Here is a 19,793-nt window from a genome sequence, read left to right as displayed (position 1 = left end):
CATTTCATGAATGTGATGAACAATTTCTTGAATGATACTACTCTTTTTAAAAATTGTACGAACCATTTTCTAGATTTTCGTGAACATTTAAAAATAATATCATGATCATATTTTTAAATATGTGAAGATCTTTCTAAATGTCATGGAGACTTTTGAATGATATGAACATTTTAAATAATGCATGAACCATTTTTTACACTACACGAATTGTTTTTAAATGCACCGTTTGCACTTTTTAATATTTAAGCAGAGTGTCAAAATATAAACTTTTATGGATACACGTTGGATTCGGTGGGATCTTTCTTTCCTGTGTCATACTATTTCAATGTATGGTTTGATTGCTATTCTGGTAATTAGCTATAGCTAAAAGGAACATAACTTTTCAAGCGGTGGTCGTTGGTCTCTTTTGTTGGGAGATATATGGTGTACAGTTGATCGTCTTGCACAATGATGAGTGATCACCTTAATTTTTGAAGTATTCTGTTTTTTTATTATATAAGTTAGCCATCTCTAGTCTATAATTGGTTGTTTCTTATTGTTATTATATATAAATCAGATTTTAGACTTGGCGGAACCTGTTTTTTGTAATATGTAGTGTAACTAAACCACTTGGTGTGGTGTGACATAATGCGATTAGGAGGCTTCTTACGAATGCCACTAGCCAATTACCTGCCCACATAATCTGATCTAATATACAATTATTAATTTGCTATAGCTCCTATAGGCCCTACGACTACCAAAAACAGAAGAAATCCAACAACTAGCTACTTCACTTAACCAAACTAGCTACTTGACAACCATTGGATATGTAAAGAGATGCATCACACACCATAAATTTCAATAGATGACAATGCTTGCACAACCACGGTGGAGGCAAAGAGTAGATGTTAGCATGAGATGGAGTCGTTATCGCATCGGTGGAAGAGGGCGGATCAAAATGTTACACGTGCAACAAATACTGACAACACATCACAAAGCAACCAAACACATCCTAATTCCTAGATCCCACGAAACATATCGAAGTCCCTCAGCTGGTCTATCACCATTTTCTCAGAGGGAAAATTAACGATAACCTTCCATAAGGTTTTGAAAAACACGTAAAAACTGAGTAGAAAGGTTTCAAAACCGAGATCCGGTTAAATGTGTCAGACCACTCACTTGGTCGGTGCATTATTCCTACATGATTGGTGATGTCTACTACACAACCTTATTCTTGTAGACGTTGTTGGGCCTCCAAGTGCAGAGGTTTGTAGGACTGTAGCAAATTTCCCCCAAATGGATGACCTAAGGTTTATCAATCCGTAGGAGGCGTAGGATGAAGATGGTCTCTCTCAAGCAACCCTGCAACCAAATAACAAAGAGTCTCTTGTGTCCCCAACACACCCAATACAATGGTAAATTGTATAGGTGCACTAGTTTGGTGAAGAGATGGTGATACAAGTGCAATATGGATGGTAAATAAAGGTATTTGTAATCTGAAATTATAAAAACAGCAAGGTAGCTAATGGTAAAAGTGAGCGTAAACGGTATAGCAATGCGTTGAAACAAGACCTAGGGTTCATACTTTCGCTAGTGCAAGTTCCCTCAACAATAATAACATAATTGGATCACATAACTATCCCTCAACATGCAACAAAGAGTCACTCTGAAGTCACTAATAGCGGAGAACAAACGAAGAGATTATGGTAGGATACGAAACCACCTCAAAGTTATTCTTTCTCATCAATCCGTTGGGCTATTCCTATAAGTGTCACAAACAGCCCTAGAGTTCATACTAGAATAACACCTTAAGACACAAATTAACCAAAACCCTAATGTCACCTAGATACTCCAATGTCACCTCAAGTATCCGTGGGCATGATTATACGATATGCATCACACAATCTCAGATTCATCTATTCAACCAACACATAGGACCTCAATGAGTGCCCCAAAGTTTCTACCGGAGAATCACGACAAAAACATGTGCCAACCCCTATGCGTAGGTTCATGGGCGGAACCGTAAGTTGATCACCAAAACATACATCAAGTGAATCACGTGGTATCCCATTGTCACCATAGATACGCGCGACAAGACATACATCAAGTGTTCTCAAATCTTTAAAGACTCAATCCGATAAGATAACTTCAAAGGGGAAACTCAATCCATTATAAATGAGTAGAGGGGGAAGAAAACATCATAGGATCCAACTATAATAGCAAAGCTCGCGATACATCAAGATCATACCACCTCAAGAACACGAGAGAGAGAGAGAGATCAAACACATAGCTACTGGTACATACCCTCAGCCCCGAGGGAGAACTACTCCCTCCTTGTCATGGAGAGCACCGGGATGATGAAGATGGCCACCGGAGAAGGATTGCCCCCTCCGGCGGGGTGCCGGAACGGGTCTAGATTGGCTTTCGGTGGCTACGGAGGCTTCTGGTGGCGGAACTCCCGACCTATTGTGCTCTCGGATGTTTTTAGGGTATATGGAGATATATAGGCGGAAGAAGTATGTCAGGGGAGCCACGAGGGGAGTGGAGGGCGCGCCCCCTACCTCGTGGCCTCCTCGAAGCTTCCCTTACGTGGACTCCAAGTCTCCCGGGTTGCTTTCCTTCCAAAAATAAGTTCCGTGAAGTTTCAGGTCAATTGGACTCCGTTTGATTTTCCTTTTCTGTGATACTCTAAAATAGGCTAAAAACAGAAACTGGTACTGGGCTCTAGGTTAATAGGTTAGTTCCAAAAATCATATAAAATAGCATATAAATGCATATAAAACATCCAAGGTTGATAATATAATAGCATGGAACAATCAAAAATTATAGATACGCTGGAGATGTATCAGCATCCCCAAGCTTAATTCCTGCTCGTCCTCGAGTAGGTAAATGATAAAAATAGAATTTTTGATGTGGAATGCTACCTAACATATTTATCCATGTAATTCTCTTTATTGTGGCAAGAATATTCAGACCCATAAGATTCAAGACAAAAATTTAATATTGACATAAAAATAATAATACTTCAAGCATACTAACAAAGCAATTATGTCTTCTCAAAATAACATGGCCAAAGAAAGCTATCCTTACAAAATCATATAGTCTGGCTATGCTCCATCTTCACCACACAAAATATTTAAATCATGCACAACCCCGATGACAAGCCAAGCAATTGTTTCATACTTTTGATGTTCTCAAACTTTTTCAATCTTCACGCAATACATGAGCGTGAGCCATGGACATAGCACTATAGGTGGAATAGAGTGGTGGTTGTGGAGAAGACAAAAAGCGAGAAGATAGTCTCACATCAACTAGGCGTATCAACGGGCTATGGAGATGCCCATCAATAGATATCAATGTGAGTGAGTAGGGATTGACATGCAACGGATGCACTAGAGCTATAAGTATATGAAAGCTCAAAAAGAAACTAAATGAGTGTGCATCCAACTTGCTTACTTATGAAGACCTAGGGCATTTTGAGGAAGCCCATCATTGGAATATACAAGCCAAGTTCTATAATGTAAAATTCCCACTAGTATATGAAAGTAACAACATAGGAGACTCTCTATCATGAAGATCATGGTGCTACTTTGAAGCACAAGTGTGGTAAAAGGATAGTAGCAATGTCCCTTATCTTTTTTTCTCTCATTTTTTTATTTGGGCCTTCTCTCTTTTTTATGGCCTCTTTCCTCTTCTTTTTTATTTGGGCTTCTTTGGCCTCTTTTATTTATTTATTTTCGTCCGGAGTCTCATCCCGACTTGTGGGGGAATCATAGTCTCCATCATCCTTTCCTCACTGGGACAATGCTCTAATAATGATGATCATCACACTTTTATTTTCTTACAACTCAAGAAATACAACTCGATACTTAGAAAAAGATATGACTCTATATGAATGCCTCCGGTGGTGTACCGGGATGTGCAATGACTCATGAGTGACATGTATGAAAGAATTATGAATGGTGGCTTTGCCACAAATACAATGTCAACTACATGATCATGCATAGCAATATGACAATGATGGAGCGTGTCATAATAACGGAATGGTGGAAAGTCGCATGGCAATATATCTCGGAATAGCTATGGAAATGCCATAATAGGTAGGTATGGTGGCTGTTTTGAGGAAGGTATATGGTGGGTTTATGGTACCGGCGAAAGTTGTGCGGTACTAGAGAGGCTAGCAATGATGGAAGGATGAGAGTGCGTATAATCCATGGACTCAACATTATTATTGCAAAAATCTATTAGTTATCGAAACAAAGTACTACGCGCATGCTCCTAGGGGGATAGATTGGTAGGAAAAGACCATCGCTCGTCCCCGACCGCCACTCATAAGGAAGACAATCAATAAATAAATCATGCCCCGACTTCATCACATAACGGTTCACCATACGTGCATGCTATGGGAATCACAAACTTTAACACAAGTATCTCTCAAATTCACAACTACTCAACTAGCATGACTCTAATATTACCATCCTCATATCTCAAAACAATCATCAAGTATCAAACTTCTCATAGTATTCAATGCACTTTATATGAAAGTTTTTATTATATCCCTCTTGGATGCCCATCATAATAGGACTAAATTCATGACCAAAGAAAATTACCATGCTGTTTAGGACTCTCAAAATAATATAAGTGAAGCATGAGAGTTCAATTATTCTATAAAATAAAACCACCGCCGTGCTCTAAAAAGATATAAGTGAAGATCAATGAGTAGTCGAATAATTATGCAACTATGTGAAGACTCTCTAACATTTAATAATTTCAGATCTTGGTATTTTTATTCAAACAGCAAGCAAAACTAAATAAAATAGAATGACGCTCCAAGCAAAACACATATCATGTGGCGGATAAAAATATAGCTCCAAGTAAAGTTACCGATGCACGAAGACGAAAGAGAGGATGTCTTCCGGGGCATCCTCAAGCTTAGGCTTTTGGTTGTCATTTAATATTACCTTGGGGTGCCTTGGGCATCCCCAAGTTTAGGATCTTTCCACTCCTTATTCCATAGTCCATCGAATCTTTACCCAAAACTTGAAAACTTCACAACACAAAACTTAATAGAAAACTCTTAAGCTCCGTTAGTATAAGAAAGTAAATCACCACTTCAAGGTACTGTAATGAACTTATTATTTATTTATATTGGTGTTAAACCTACTGTATTCCAACTTCTCTATGGTTTATAAACTATTTTACTAGCCATAGATTCATCAAAATAAGTAAACAACACATGAAAAATAGAATCTGTCAAAAACAGAACAGTCTGTAGTAATCTGGATCAAGCGTATACTTCTGGAACTCATAAAATTCTCAAATAAATTTCTGGACCTGAGTAATTTGTCTATTAATCATCTTCAAAAATAATTAACTAAATAGCACTCTCCAAATAAAAATGGCAGCAATTCTCGTGAGCATTAAAGTTTATGTTTTTTTACAGCATGATCAACAAGACTTTCCCCAAGTCTTCTCAACGGTTCTACTTGGCACAAACACTAATTAAAACATAAAACTCAATCATAACATAGGCTAAATAAATTATTTATTAATAAACAGGAGCAAAAAGCAAGGAACAGAAATAAAGTTGGGTTGCCTCCCAACAAGAGCTATCGTTTAATGCCCCTAGCTAGGCATGATGATTTCAATGATGCTCACATAAATGATAAGAATTGAAACGTAAAGAGAGCATCATGAAGAATATGACTAGGAAAATTTAAGTCTAACATACTTCCTATGCATAGGGATTTTGTGAGCAAACAACTTGTGGGAACAAGAATCAACTTGCATAGGAAGGTAAAACAAGCATAACTTCAAAACTTCAAGCACATAGTGAGGAAACTTGATACTATTCCAATTCCTACAAGCATATATTCCTCCCTCATAATAATTTTCAGTAGCATCATGAATGAATTCAACAATATAACCAGCACCTAAAGCATTCTTTTCATGATCTACAAACATAGAAAATTTACTACTCTCCACATAACCAAAAAATTTCTCATTCGGAATAGTGGGAGTATCATAAGATACTCGAATACTATAAATTGTTTCCACATTAAAAGAGTAATGTTCAGAAAATGGGTAACCATAATCATGACAAGTTTTATAAATATAATCACTACTGTTTATAGCATAAGTATCATCACAATAATCATCATAGGTAGGAGGCATGCTATCATCATTATAAATTTGCATATCAAAACTTGGGAGACTAAAAATATCATCTTCATTAAACATAGCTTCCCCAAGCTTAGGACAAACATTAATTTCAGCAAATATATTCTCAAAAACATCATCTTCATCAAACATAGCATCCCCAAGCTTGGGCCTTTTCATATCATAAGCATAATCACTCTCATAATTAATAGTATGGATAGCACCAATAGTATAGCAATTATCATATTCTTCCAAGCAAGTGCCAAAAAGATTTTCAAGATCATAAAAAGTATCATTATCTTCCACGATTATATTTTCATGAGGCACAATAGTAATAGGAGCAGCATTATTTGGGAGAGATATCTTCTTACCTCTTTTCCTTTTTCTTTTCTTCTTCTTCACCACATCATGTGTGGGTTCAATCCTCTTTTTGGAGCTCCTTATTAATGAGATTGGTTGAATAGGAGGCTCCTCCTTGTTACCTGACTCATCATAAGAAATAATAGGAGGGTATTGGGAAACCTCTTCCCTTTCATTAGTATTCTCTTCATCTTCTATTTGTTTTGTTTTCTTTATGTAATTGGCAATGTAAGGGTTTTCAACACAATTCACCGCACAATACATATAAATTTTCCCTAGATCAAAATCAAGAAATCTATCAAGATTAAACTTTGGAATACCCTCAGTTATACGTTTCATTTCCTCATACCCCAAAAGAAGACTAAGCTCTTTATGATGCTCAAGGGTAATCAAATTATCACAATTTTTGGATACGATTCAGTCATGAAACAATTTGCATTGGAGATTTAAATGACCATGTTCATTGCAAAGTTCACAAGGGGCGCGAAAAATATTGAATTTTTCAGCACAATCATCAAGACTTTCTTGCAACAATTTAGTTTCTAAGTACTTATGCCTCTTGCAATATCTATCTTCCCTATTTGGTGTGTACTTACAAACCCAATGCACTCCATAAAAATTGACATGTTTATAGGAGACATTTTCATCATAACTAGTGCAATCATCATTAGTATTATGGATATTCAAAGAATTCATACTAACAACATTGCAATCATGCTCATCATTCACATATTTAGTGCCAAACATTTTATAGATTTCTTCTTCTAGCACTTGAGCGCAATTATCCTTTTCATCATACTCACGAAAGATATTAAAAAGGTGAAGCGTATGAGACAAACTCAATTCCATTTTTTTATAGTTTTCTTTTATAAACTAAACTAGTGATAAAATAAGAAACTAAAAGACTCAATTGCAAGATCTAAAGATATACCTTCAAGCGCTAACCTCCCCGGCAACGGCGCCAGAAAAGAGCTTGATGTATACTACACAACCTTCTCTTGTAGACGTTGTTGGGCCTCCAAGTGCAGAGGTTTGTAGGACAGTAGCAAATTTCCCTCAAGTAGATGACCTAAGGTTTATCAATCCGTAGGAGGCGTAGGATGAAGATGGTCTCTCCCAAGCAACCCTGCAACCAAATAACAAAGAGTCTCTTGTGTCCCCAACACACCCAATACAATGGTAAATTGTACAGGTGCACTAGTTCGGCGAAGAGATGGCGATACAAGTGCAATATGAATGGTAGATAAAGGTATTTGTAATCAGAAATTATAAAAACAGCAAGGTAATTAATGATAAAAGTAAGCGTAAACGGTATTGAAATGCGTTGAAACAAGGCCTAGGGTTCATACTTTCACTGGTGCAAGTTCCCTCAACAATAATAACACAATTGGATCACATAACTACCCCTCAACATGCAACAAAGAGTCACTCCGAAGTCACTAATAACGGAGAACAAACGAAGAGATTATGGTAGGGTACGAAACCACTTCAAAGTTATTCTTTCCAATTAATCCGTTGGACTATTCCTATAAGTGTCACAAACAGCCCTAGAGTTCGTACTAGAATAACACCTTAAGACACAAATCAACCAAAACCCTAATGTCACCTAGATACTCCAATGTCACCTCAAGTATCTGTGGGCATGATTATACGATATGCATCACACAATCTCAGATTCATCTATTCAACCAACACATAGGACCTCAAAGAGTGCCCCAAAGTTTCTACCGGAGAATCACGACGAAAACATGTGCGAACCCCTATGCATAGGTTCATGGGTGGAACCCGCAAGTTGATCACCAAAATATACATCAAGTGAATCACGTGGTATCCCATTGTCACCACAGATACGCACGGCAAGACATACATCAAGTGTTATCAAATCTTTAAAGACTCAATCCGATAAGATAACTTCAAAGGGAAAACTCAATCCATTACAAGAGAGTAGAGGGGGGAAGAAAACATCATAGGATCCAACTATAATAGCAAAGCTCGCGATACATCAAGGTCGTACCACCTCAAGAACACGAGAGAGAGAGAGAGAGAGAGAGAGAGAGAGAGATCAAACACATAGCTACTGGTACATACCCTCAGCCCCGAGGGAGAACTACTCCCTCCTCGTCATGGAGAGCACCGGGATGATGAAGATGGCCACCGGAGAAGGATTGCCCCCTCCGGCAGGGTGCCGGAACGGGTCTAGATCGGCTTTCGGTGGCTACGGAGGCTTCTGGCGGCGGAACTCCCGATCTATTGTGCTCCCGGATGTTTTTAGGATATATGGAGATATATAGGCGGAAGAAGTACGTCAGGGGAGCCACCAGGGGCCTACGAGGGTGGAGAGCGCGCCCAGGGGGGTGAGCGCGCCCCTACCTCATGGCCTCTTCGAAGCTTCCCTTACGTGGACTCCAAGTCTCCCGGGTTGCTTTCCTTCCAAAAATAAGTTCCGTGAAGTTTCAGGTCAATTGGACTCCATTTGGTTTTCCTTTTCTGCGATACTCTAAAATAGGCAAAAAAATAGAAACTGGCACTGGGCTCTAGATTAATAAGTTAGTCCCAAAAATTATATAAAATAGCATATAAATGCATATAAAACATCCAAGGTTGATAATATAATAATATGGAACAATCAAATATTGTAGATACGTTGGAGACGTATCAATTGGTCGACAGTTAGAAGGAGTGAGCGTGCAATGGGATTTGCCACCTCAAATGTCTGCACTAGCTCCTGAACATAAAAATTCATAGAGTATTGTCTTCAGGGCATTTTCGTTGCGTACTTAGTTGATTGAACAAAAAAGGCTAGACTCCAATCAAGCATACGGATGGGTTGCTAGCCCCTGTGAAGTATCACTATTGGCCCAAATGGATCAGGTTACATTAGAGAGCTTATAAGTGGCGCCTGTAGCGCCAGTTTTCTTGCTGGCGCCCACTACCGATTGATTTGGGGCCGGGCCCACCAATGACCACCTGCATTGACCATTGACTTTTCAAAACGCAAATTTAAAAGAACTCCATGAACTTCACAGGTTTGAAGAAGGTCAAAAAATTGAAAACAATTTGTGAATTAAAAACTTAATAATGATTTTCCAAAAAGTTCATGAAATTGTTTTTTCTTCATTCATTTTTGAAAGTCATCTATTTAAAATAAAAACAAAAGGAACACAAAGGTAAAAGGAAAAAAGAGAAAGAGACGAGATGACGAAATGGAAAAACACAAAAAACCGACTGAAAATAAAACAAGACCAGATAAAAAAAAATAGGGAAAAGAAGCTGCAGAAAATAGAATCGAATGTGGTGGGGAGACATAATATGGGTCGGCGGTGGTGGGGAGACATAATACGGGTCGGCGGCCCACTTAGTATCTAACGAGAAGGTAGTGAGCGCCCTCTAATGATTTTGCCTGTACTTGACAACTTCAGCACTAAATAGAAACCATTGGTTATATATGGGGCATTGCTATGTCTTGCTTATCGCGAGACCTAGCATGCGATTTTGTGAAGCGCCTCCCTAATGGGTGGCCCACTTCTCGGGAGGACACATGCCACTACCTCATTTTAGTTATGTTTTTCATGTTTTTTGTTTTTGCTTTTTGCTTTCGTTCATACTTCCAAATAGTGTAGCACATATGCACGTGTGTTGCAACGGTAGAGAAAATTAACATGTCCATCAAAACATCCATCAATGTGACACGACAACATCTGAACTGTGCTAGCCGGCGGAAAAAACCGGTGCAGGCCGTACGGAAATCTCATACTGTGTGTACCCTATGCAATCTATCGACACATGTCGGTCTGAGGGATATCATCTAGCTTTGAACGGTGCCTTTTTGTACTTCTCAAGTTCTCTTTGATCAGGGCCGCCCTGGGGTATGGGCGACGGGGCGACGGGGCGACGGCCCAGGGCCCAGGCGAGGAAGGGGCCCATGACGGAGTATTTATATATACTATAGCCCAGCAAAATATATGTAAAAAATATAAAAGAATTAAAGAAAAAAAAGAGGCCCATCAGATAGCTAGCCACCGACCCTTGATCGATTAGCAAACACAAAGCGTCAGGTGCCGTGACACACGAACAGTTGCCAGGCACACGACTTCTCGTTTTTTGTCGCCTGTGACGCCCATCGGCCTTCTCGCTCGGCGCCTTGCCGCCTCGGCCGCCGCTGCCCGCTGGAGCTGCAAGCGCCGTCGCCGCACGGCAGTCCAGCAGCCCGGCCATCCGGCATCCGGCAAGACGGCACCACGAGAATACCTATACAAGTATATACACCCGACTGCAAGTCTTAAAGTCTACAACGCGGCCGTCTCCAATCGCTGAAATTCTACAAGTGAGTACGTTTTAACGTTTCAATCCATGCTTCTCAATTCTTGTCCATCCCCCAAACCCTAATTTGACAATTTCAAACTTTTAGTACTTTATTTATTCTTTATTTAGTATGTACGTATTCAACTATACATCTATGATCCATCCTCCAGTTTCAGTATGCACAAAATTTTAAAATTTTCTAATCCAATCTATTAATTATTTGTCATTCTATGTACATGTCTAGGGTTTCATTTTGCGATCTTTTTAGTATTATTAGTGTTGATAGAGTCATTTCGAATTTGGTTACTATTGTTCTTGATGGAATCATCGAATTATTATAGTCAAATTTTAAAGTAAAGATGTGTGATTGAAAGTTACTCTTAATAAGTTATGTATATAACGCACACGTATAAATATATGGTCTTAGGACTCAGAACATAGGGGCCCATGTCGTCGAGTTCGCCTAGGGCCTCCCCAAACACAAGGCCGGCCCTGATGGTCGTATATGTGCATGTGTGGCTTTCTTGTCCTCTTTGATTGGTTGTATACGTTCATGTAGCATATCTTTGATGACATCTGAGGCTGCATTTTATCTGGTTAGTGTCTCTTTTAACATATATTTGGGGGTTTCCAGTTGTGTCTATTGGACTTACATATCCCACCAAATCTCTTATTGTCACATGTAACCGTTAGCTAAGTTATACCCGCAAAAAAAAACCGTTAGCTAAGTTAGCTTCTTCGTTTCTCTAGGGTAAATAGGTCTCATACCTCACCCTATTTTTGTTGATGCCTTGGCTAGTAATTCATGCAACTCATGAAGGTATATACCAAGACAAGATTTGATGTAAAAAACCAAGGTGGGACTATTAGTTAGTAAAGGAATCCACTATTTCAGCACACACATAAGATAGCTAAACTAGGGCAGGGCTAGTCGTGAGGTTCATTACTCACAATAGCAAAAACAAAATAGTGGCCGATAAAAATCTAGCCTATGTGAGCTATTATCTGTCCTGATAAATAGATAATTCCAGGAGTAATAAATAGAAGCAAATTAAATAAAGTATTGATATAATTGGAATTGCGGAAGCAAATACCAATTTACTAAAAAAAGAAAAAAATATCTAATCGAAATCGAAAGAACTTTTGTTTAAGATTAAATAAAAAGGTTCACAAATAAAAGTGCTAGTGCCACAACTAGTCCATGAATTTTTAAAGCTTTCATAAAAGCTAGACTAAGCAATAAAGTACCTCGTATTTTACCTTCTGCTTCTGGCTATCTCGCAATACCTTCTACAACTTGTCCTGCAACAGTACCTTGACCAACTCTAGGTCCAATAGAAGCAAGCCCTACAGCCAATCCAGCAACAATAACAGAAGCAACAACAATTAGTGGGTTCATGGTGAGTACTTCCTCGTGTCAACAAAATGGTTAAGGATACAATCAACCAATAAATTCTTACTTCTAAGCTCTATTGGGGAGAAGTAAAGTAACTAAAGTACAAATTGAAATGATAATGTGAATTGTCCGGACTACATAGAAGGGAATTCCATATCCATATATCGGATTAGATAATGAATCTAACCTATAGGAATATATAATATAATATCACACACACACACACACACACACACACACACACACACACACACAAACGCACACACACACACACACACATTTGTTTCTTCTATTTTGTTTGCATATTTTCTCATTTTGTATTGAACTGGATTCTAAAATCATTGCTTAAAGTGGAAACCCGCATAAAAGAGGACTCCACTTATAGACATGAAGGATATTATAGTATAGATCATAGCCTGACTCCACCATCCTTAATGCATCTGTACTTTGAAAATTCCATAATATAGTCTATTCTATTCTCTCTCCTACAACTCTAGGCTATATATTCATACGCATTTCTAACTATTTTTTTGCAACCAAGCAGATTATCTGGACCCATGCATGAATTGAGCTAAGCTGCAAAAAAAATACTATTTCCAAAACTAGTCAATTCAATGATGACCCTCCTATACCTATATAGGTCGCGGCTAATGTTGCAAAAATAAGAGCTGGAATACCGCTTGTAAATAATCCAAGAAAAATGACCGGTATAGGGATTACTAAGGGGACTAAAGAAACAAGAACAACAATGACTAATTCAAACGCCAATATATTCCCAAAAGTCAAAAGCTAAGCGATAATGGTTTTGTGAAATCTTCTATGATGTTAATTGGTAAAAGGATTGGAGTTGGTTTAATATATTTCTTAAAAAAGCTCAATCTTTTTTGCTAAGACCAGCATAAAAATATGCCGCTGGCATGAGTAAATCTAAAGCAACAGTAGTATTTATATCATTCGTGGGCGCAACTAATTCCCCATGGGGTAACTCTATCATTTTCCAAGGTAAAAGAGCACCCGACCAATTCGAAACAAAAATTAGGAAGTCTTGATATTCTTTCATGGAGTCCCTTCTTGAATCTTAGATTGAAAAAAAGAATGCCCCTTAGGGACCTTTCTTTGGATACCAAGATTTCTGACATCTTATCCTCGTATTTTAAAATTCTCAAATCGAATCAATTAAAAACCAATTCAAATTCATATATATGTTTGATTTGGGAGGCTACCAATTCTGGAATTTCTTCTCGAGACATCCCTGTCAGTCAACTTCTCTTCGGGATGTGTCGTTGGTCTTTGTGGGAGATAATGTGTCAGTCATGGTAGAAGTTGCTCCCTGAGTAGGCATGGGCACCTGCCTAGCTGAAGGAATTTTCTCATCTTGAGGTGTCGGGAGGAGTAAAGGAGATTGACTCTTCTCTGTCATTAGCCTTTTTTATTGACACTCGCTCTTTATATAGTCAATTTTTTGGAGTATCGGCACAGATCATTGGTATTGGATGTATCATTAGGTTGTGTCGAGTCAAATCAGCGGAGCTTATTGTACGAAGCTACTGGAGCCAAGTCATACATGTATGAATTGGGCGGCTCTGTCACAGCCAACTCAAACAGCGTACGAACGAATCGCATGCGGGCGAGCCGAAGGACGACAGTACGTACATAAAGATAGGGGCTTTGATGCAAAACACACATGACAGACCAAACCAAGAATATCATATATATCATAATAATTTTGAATATCAGCTATTGGATATGCTCCATCCAACAGTTGAGAGACGGCAAATCTAAACAATACCATCCATGGATAAAGTTTTATCTCACAAGATTCTGCCACGTGGGTTTTAATTGAATCCACACTGTCGTCTCATATTATGCTAGTAGTATTTTTTTCCCATGCCAGGAATCTGATTCTCCAATAATTTTTTTAGAACAATCTAGATTCTATAGACTTGGGCCCTATCTAATATGATTCGTATGGAAGGAAATAAAATATCGAGAATACATTTCACCCTGCTATTATATATTTCCCGGCGTGCAAAGCATGTATAATTTACTAGTCAGGTATAGAATAGAAACTAGCGGTTACATATGAGCCAACGCAATGTCTCGCTTAGCGTGAGACCTAGCATGCTCTCGCGTCAGGCGCCTCCCTAATGGACCGGTGTAGTGCGCACGAAGCCACATGACCCCTTTTTCACGTTTGTTTCTGTTTTTGCTTTATATTTCATTTTTTATACTTCCAAATATTCAAAATATATTTATTATAAAACAATTTAAATCAAATATTTGAAAAATGTTCCTCATGTAGACCAAAAAATGAATGCAAAAAATTTAAAATGTGTATGAAATAAGTTGATCATTTATTTGAAGAAATATCAATCAAACAATTGTAAAATGTTAAATGTGCATAAAAAATATTTATCATGTATAAAAAATATAAAAGGAAAAACAATGTGTATGAAAAAAATGGTAAGCATGTATAAAATATTTAAACGTGTATAAAAACTATTCCCGCCGTATACAAAAAGAATGTACAGCGTACATAAATAAAAGGAGACATTGAAAATCATGTATTTAAAAAGGTAATTATGTATTTGAAAGACGTTTAACATGCATATAAAGATGTTCTTGATGTATATAAAAATGTATATTGTGTGTGAAAAAATGTTTATTTGCCATTAAAATGATGGTCACCGTGTATTGAAAAATGGTGACCATGTATTTCAAAAATGTTAATAAAATATTTGTGAAATGTCAAACGTGTATTAAAAATATATTGGATACATACCAAAAACGTACAATGTGTATGGTCGAAGCAGGCATAAAAAATAGTTTTCAAAAAATATTAATCATGTATATAAAATATGTTTATTATTTATACAAAAAATGTTGAATGTACTGAAAATTTTGACAAATATTGAACAAAAAGTAAACCAATGATATTCGACAAAGAAACAAAAACGATGAAACCCAGTAAAAACTAAAAATACAAGGAAAACAGAAAAATAAAAGGCAGAGAAAACCAACGCAAAACAGTGAAAACCAAGAAAAAACAGAGAAAAACGATGGAAACCAAGAAATAAACAAAGGAAAACAAAAAAAAATGAAGAAATGAGAAAAGGAAATTAAAATAGCCCACAAAGAAATAAAGAAAAATGAAGGGAAAAAACCAGTGCGTGAAAGAAACGAAGAAACCTGATGAAAGAAAAAAGAAGAAAAACCAAAAAATGAAGAAATTTGGTGAAGAAACAAAACAAACGGAAAAGAAACGGAAAAATCCTAGTGCAAGTGTCCATCGAAACCGGTTGAACGAAACCAGTGAACTCAATCGAAATGTAGCAAACGGAAAATAAAACGAAAATTGGTTGGCCCGGTGATACATAGGTAAGGGGAAATCCTTCAGCGAGACGGAAGTTGTAGTCATGTTGAGCAGAGATATATATGCATTGTCCGCACGCGGCGCAAAAGAAAGCTTCACTTTGTTGGGTCGTAGGCTGGCCCATATGCTTGGTAGTTCCATTTCAGTTACTGGCTATCGGTTGGTTCTTGCCCACTGAATGAAATAGATAGAATTCCATGGGAGCCGGACGTACGGCCCCCCGACCCCCGACGTGTGGGTCCGGATTTATATGTCAGTGTGTGTGCAGTATGTCAGAGGAGCCACGTCATTCATGTGTGTCAGAAGCTGAACCCGCAGAGATGTTTTCTAAGAAAATAAAATGTCACTGAGCCAGAAGCAGAAGGCAGTCGCGTCGACATCCCTGGGCCGAGAAGCACCGAAGCTGTGAAGCAGGCTCGGAATTCCATGTTTGTGATAAGCCCCGGGACTGTGGTCAGGCTTGGGCTGCGCGGCGGAAAGCGACCTGACGGCTTCGTTCCGTCGCTGCACTCGCCGTCCCGTACAAGGCATGGCATGCATGCCGCCGTGCGAGGCGTGCTCCCTTGGAATAATGGAGAGGAACCTCTGACGCAGCCGGAGTAGAGCGTAGGCGGCGCCTGTAGGCCGGATCGGGCGGAGCGCCGCCGTCCATGACGCGAGGAGCAGGACAAGGACGATCGACCAGAGCACTAGCAGCAGGCTGTACTGGCGCGCTGCCCTGAGCCACCGATACGTCGTTGCCGGCGTACGTTGCCTACGTGGGCCGACCGAACGGTAATGCCGCGATGCAAACGGCGCCCTGCCGTGCCGACTGCCACTTAATCCGCAGCCGGGACCGCGCAAAGCACCACTCCCACACCTACGTCAGTACTACTACGCTGTAATGGCACTCTAGCTGGGCACCGTAGTCGTTCTTCAGAGACCACGGCGCACATAACATCACCACACGTCACCGTGCCGAAGGGCCTTTTTTGTGAAACTCGTGTGCGCGCGTACGTCTACAATGCCGTTCCGTTTACTCCGAAATCGAACGCCGGTGGCGCACGATCTTTCCGCCACCGTGATACTACTATCTGTTGGAGATCGAGAAGGGCGGTGGCAGGGTGTGCTTTACTTTGCTTGGCTTTGCTTTGCCTCGGCAGGCATGTTGTGGCAGCTCAAGTTCAGGATACCGAGGCTGCCGGAACGGGGACAGACGACAACGACCACTGGGAAAACGTAAAGAGAAACTTCTGAACAAGAACGTCGTAAAAGAGAAAGCCGGTGGCCGAGATTCGATCTCGATCGAAGGCAAAGGGCACATTCGCAGCCGGCCCGCTCCATGCATGCCACATAGAGGAGTACGTACGTGCTACACAGAGCGGTGCCCGGCACGGCCGACTGTGCTCGTCCGCTCATGTGACCGAGGCGACGCAGGAAGCAGCCAGCGCGGAATCCGAGGATGGCCTACGTATCTCGGCCGGGCGATCCGGCCAAGGTTTCATGGGCGCCACCATGTGCTCGAATCCATTCCCCTCGCTTTTCTTTCTCCCGCTTTCGCCGGTGCGCGTCGGCGTCCGGCGTCGGTCGGATTCGATTCCTGCCGGACGGCGCGCGCACTACCGCGTCCGAGGGCTATCCATCTATCCATCTATCCGGCCGCCACCATCCACCGTCTCGTCCGTGCTCAATGATGACAAGACGACGGCGGCGACGACGCTTCCTCCCTCGTTCCCGGTGGAACCGCCGTGATCCCGTTCGGAGTAACTGGTCCCGATCGAGAGGACGGGACGGGGACACCGCGGCGCGCGGCACGTCCGTCCGTACGCGCATTATTGGCAGGCACCGGCGAGAGCAGGTTAATCATCAGGTGACAGCTAACTGTAAACCGACGCCTTGTGCGTTAGGTCGGGCAAAGCTTGGAGCATTTGATACAGATCGGCTCTTCCTCCGGGGATAGCTCGCTGTAGGCACCGTATGATTAGCTGCGGCTTACTTTACTATGCCGCACGTACGTACAGAGTACTACGTAAACAGATAGTAATATACTGTCATAGATCCCGCGAGATTTTTACGGGCTTTTAAATTTGGGGGACCGGGGGGGCGAGGGTCAATAATTTATACTGCCGGTGCAAGATCATGGACCATGTGCAAAGGCCCTCCTGGTGGCATCTTTCAGGTAATAAAACTAGTTTACATTTGAAATTCAGAATCAGAGAAGGGGGCAAGAGAGGTGCATTGTAGCCTCGACGAGGAGATTGGTAGACAAGTTGACAATGGCTACCATCGAGGTTCGAGGAGAGCGTGCTTGTCTAGCATTGGTTCTCTTTTCTTTTTTTACTTTTGTATGTATAGGGTTCGTGGCGGCGCTCAGCTTGAGCTCATGCCCATCACACTACGCCGCACTTGGGCATCGGTGTAATTTAATACAGAGGTGTTGTCTTATAGGCCACTGAGCAAATTTTCAGCCCAAAACGAATCGACGAGCCGATACGTGTATTTTTTAAAACAAAAACGATAATCCACCAGGGCCTTATCGTTTCTCCCGTACTAGATTATCCTCCACCGGTAGGCCCCAACAATGGCGGGGGACGAAATAAAATTACGGTGAACTGAGTTTCTTTTACCTTCTTGTCCCCTGACCCCGCATCGTCTGAGCCGGGCGACACAGGGAAACCCCTAGCCGCCGCCAGCCAGACCCTCTTCTTCCGCCCACCCGGAGGGAATTGCATAATCCATCATTTATTGGGGCTAGTGTTGCACAGAACACCTACTATACGGGTTTATTGCAGAAAACACCACATATTGATGTAATACATTGCAACTAGATCTAATCTAGTGTTTGAATACATTGACATAATTTTATACAGATGGGTCCCACTTGGAAGTGCACATGTGGCAATAAAAACCGGTCACATCAGCCAACATATTAGATCGTCATTATCTCCCAAACTTGTGGTTCAATTGAGCCGAAACTTTCTCAAATTAGTATTGAATACATGTAGTATTTACTGGAATTGTTTCTCATTTTTCTGAAAAATGTCAAAAATTAAACCAAAAAATTGTACGGCCTAACCAAAACTTTCATTATCTTCAACCCATTGATCCAAATGGGGTAAAACTTTCCCAGAATGGTACTGTAGACATGTGAAATTCACAGGAATTTTTCATATTTTCTGAAATTGTTAAAATTTGAACCAAAATTTAAATGAAACAAGTTCGGCATGTGATCACTAGCACCAAAAACATGGTAGATATTGTTGCCATTAGATTTTAGCATCCAAGTATTTGCTATATGGCCACTACAGCAAACTAGTTGTCATGTGGCCAATACAACCATCACAAAATAATATGACTAGTCTTGCATACTTGGTCTGGAGGAGGCGCTCCCCTGACAATATTGTTGCCTACCAGACAGCGTTCCCCTAGGCACAGCCGCCAAAGTTCTTTGACTTTACCTGCTCCAACGATGAGGATGACGCTTACGGCTGTGGGCGAGAACTGCTGTGAGGCTTTTTGTTTTTATTATGTTTTATTATATTTAGTTATGTTTGAAGGGGACTTTGGCCAGCGGTTTTAATGTTTAATCATGTATTATTAATATTCATGTTTTAAATTTAAATATTTTTTGTGCCTATTTAGTTTTTCTAAGACCACGCGGACAAATGCGTCGGCCACGGTGGGTGCACCAGCCGACCCAAAAAACCCGGACATGCATGTCTGCTCGGCCGACCCAAACGGATAAAAATCACATTCCTTTGCATCAGCCGGTTAGAATTGACTTACAAGAGGGATCCATTTGTCTGAAATTATGTTAATATAGCTAAACACTAGATTAGACCTATCTGCAATGTATTACACCAATATGTGGTGCTTTCTGCAACAAATCTATATAGTAGGTGTTTTGTGCAACACTAGCCCCAATAAGTGGTGGTTCGTGCAATTCCCTCCCCACCCGCGCATCGTAGCCGTAGGAGGACCAGTTGCCGAAGTCGCGCCAGGCCCTGGGATGGTGACGGCGGGGCCTTTTTTTTTCTCCTGCACCCCTCCGCACGTCTCTTTTTGAGATCCGGTCCTTGACGCCGCCGCCGGCCTCCACTAGTGGCGGGAGCGGCCTCCCCCGGCATCTCTTTTCCGATGCGCTAAACAGCGCGGGTGGCCTCTCCGGCGGCTGCTGCCTGCGATGTGATTTTGGGCTCATCTCTGACGCTGTGGTGCTCTTCGGTCGGCCTACTGTGGCAGCCG

The sequence above is a fragment of the Triticum dicoccoides genome, chromosome 3A (genome assembly GCF_002162155.2).
Source record: "Triticum dicoccoides isolate Atlit2015 ecotype Zavitan chromosome 3A, WEW_v2.0, whole genome shotgun sequence".
In the NCBI taxonomy this organism is placed as follows: Eukaryota; Viridiplantae; Streptophyta; class Magnoliopsida; order Poales; family Poaceae; genus Triticum; species Triticum dicoccoides.
This window is presented reverse-complemented; position numbering follows the sequence as displayed.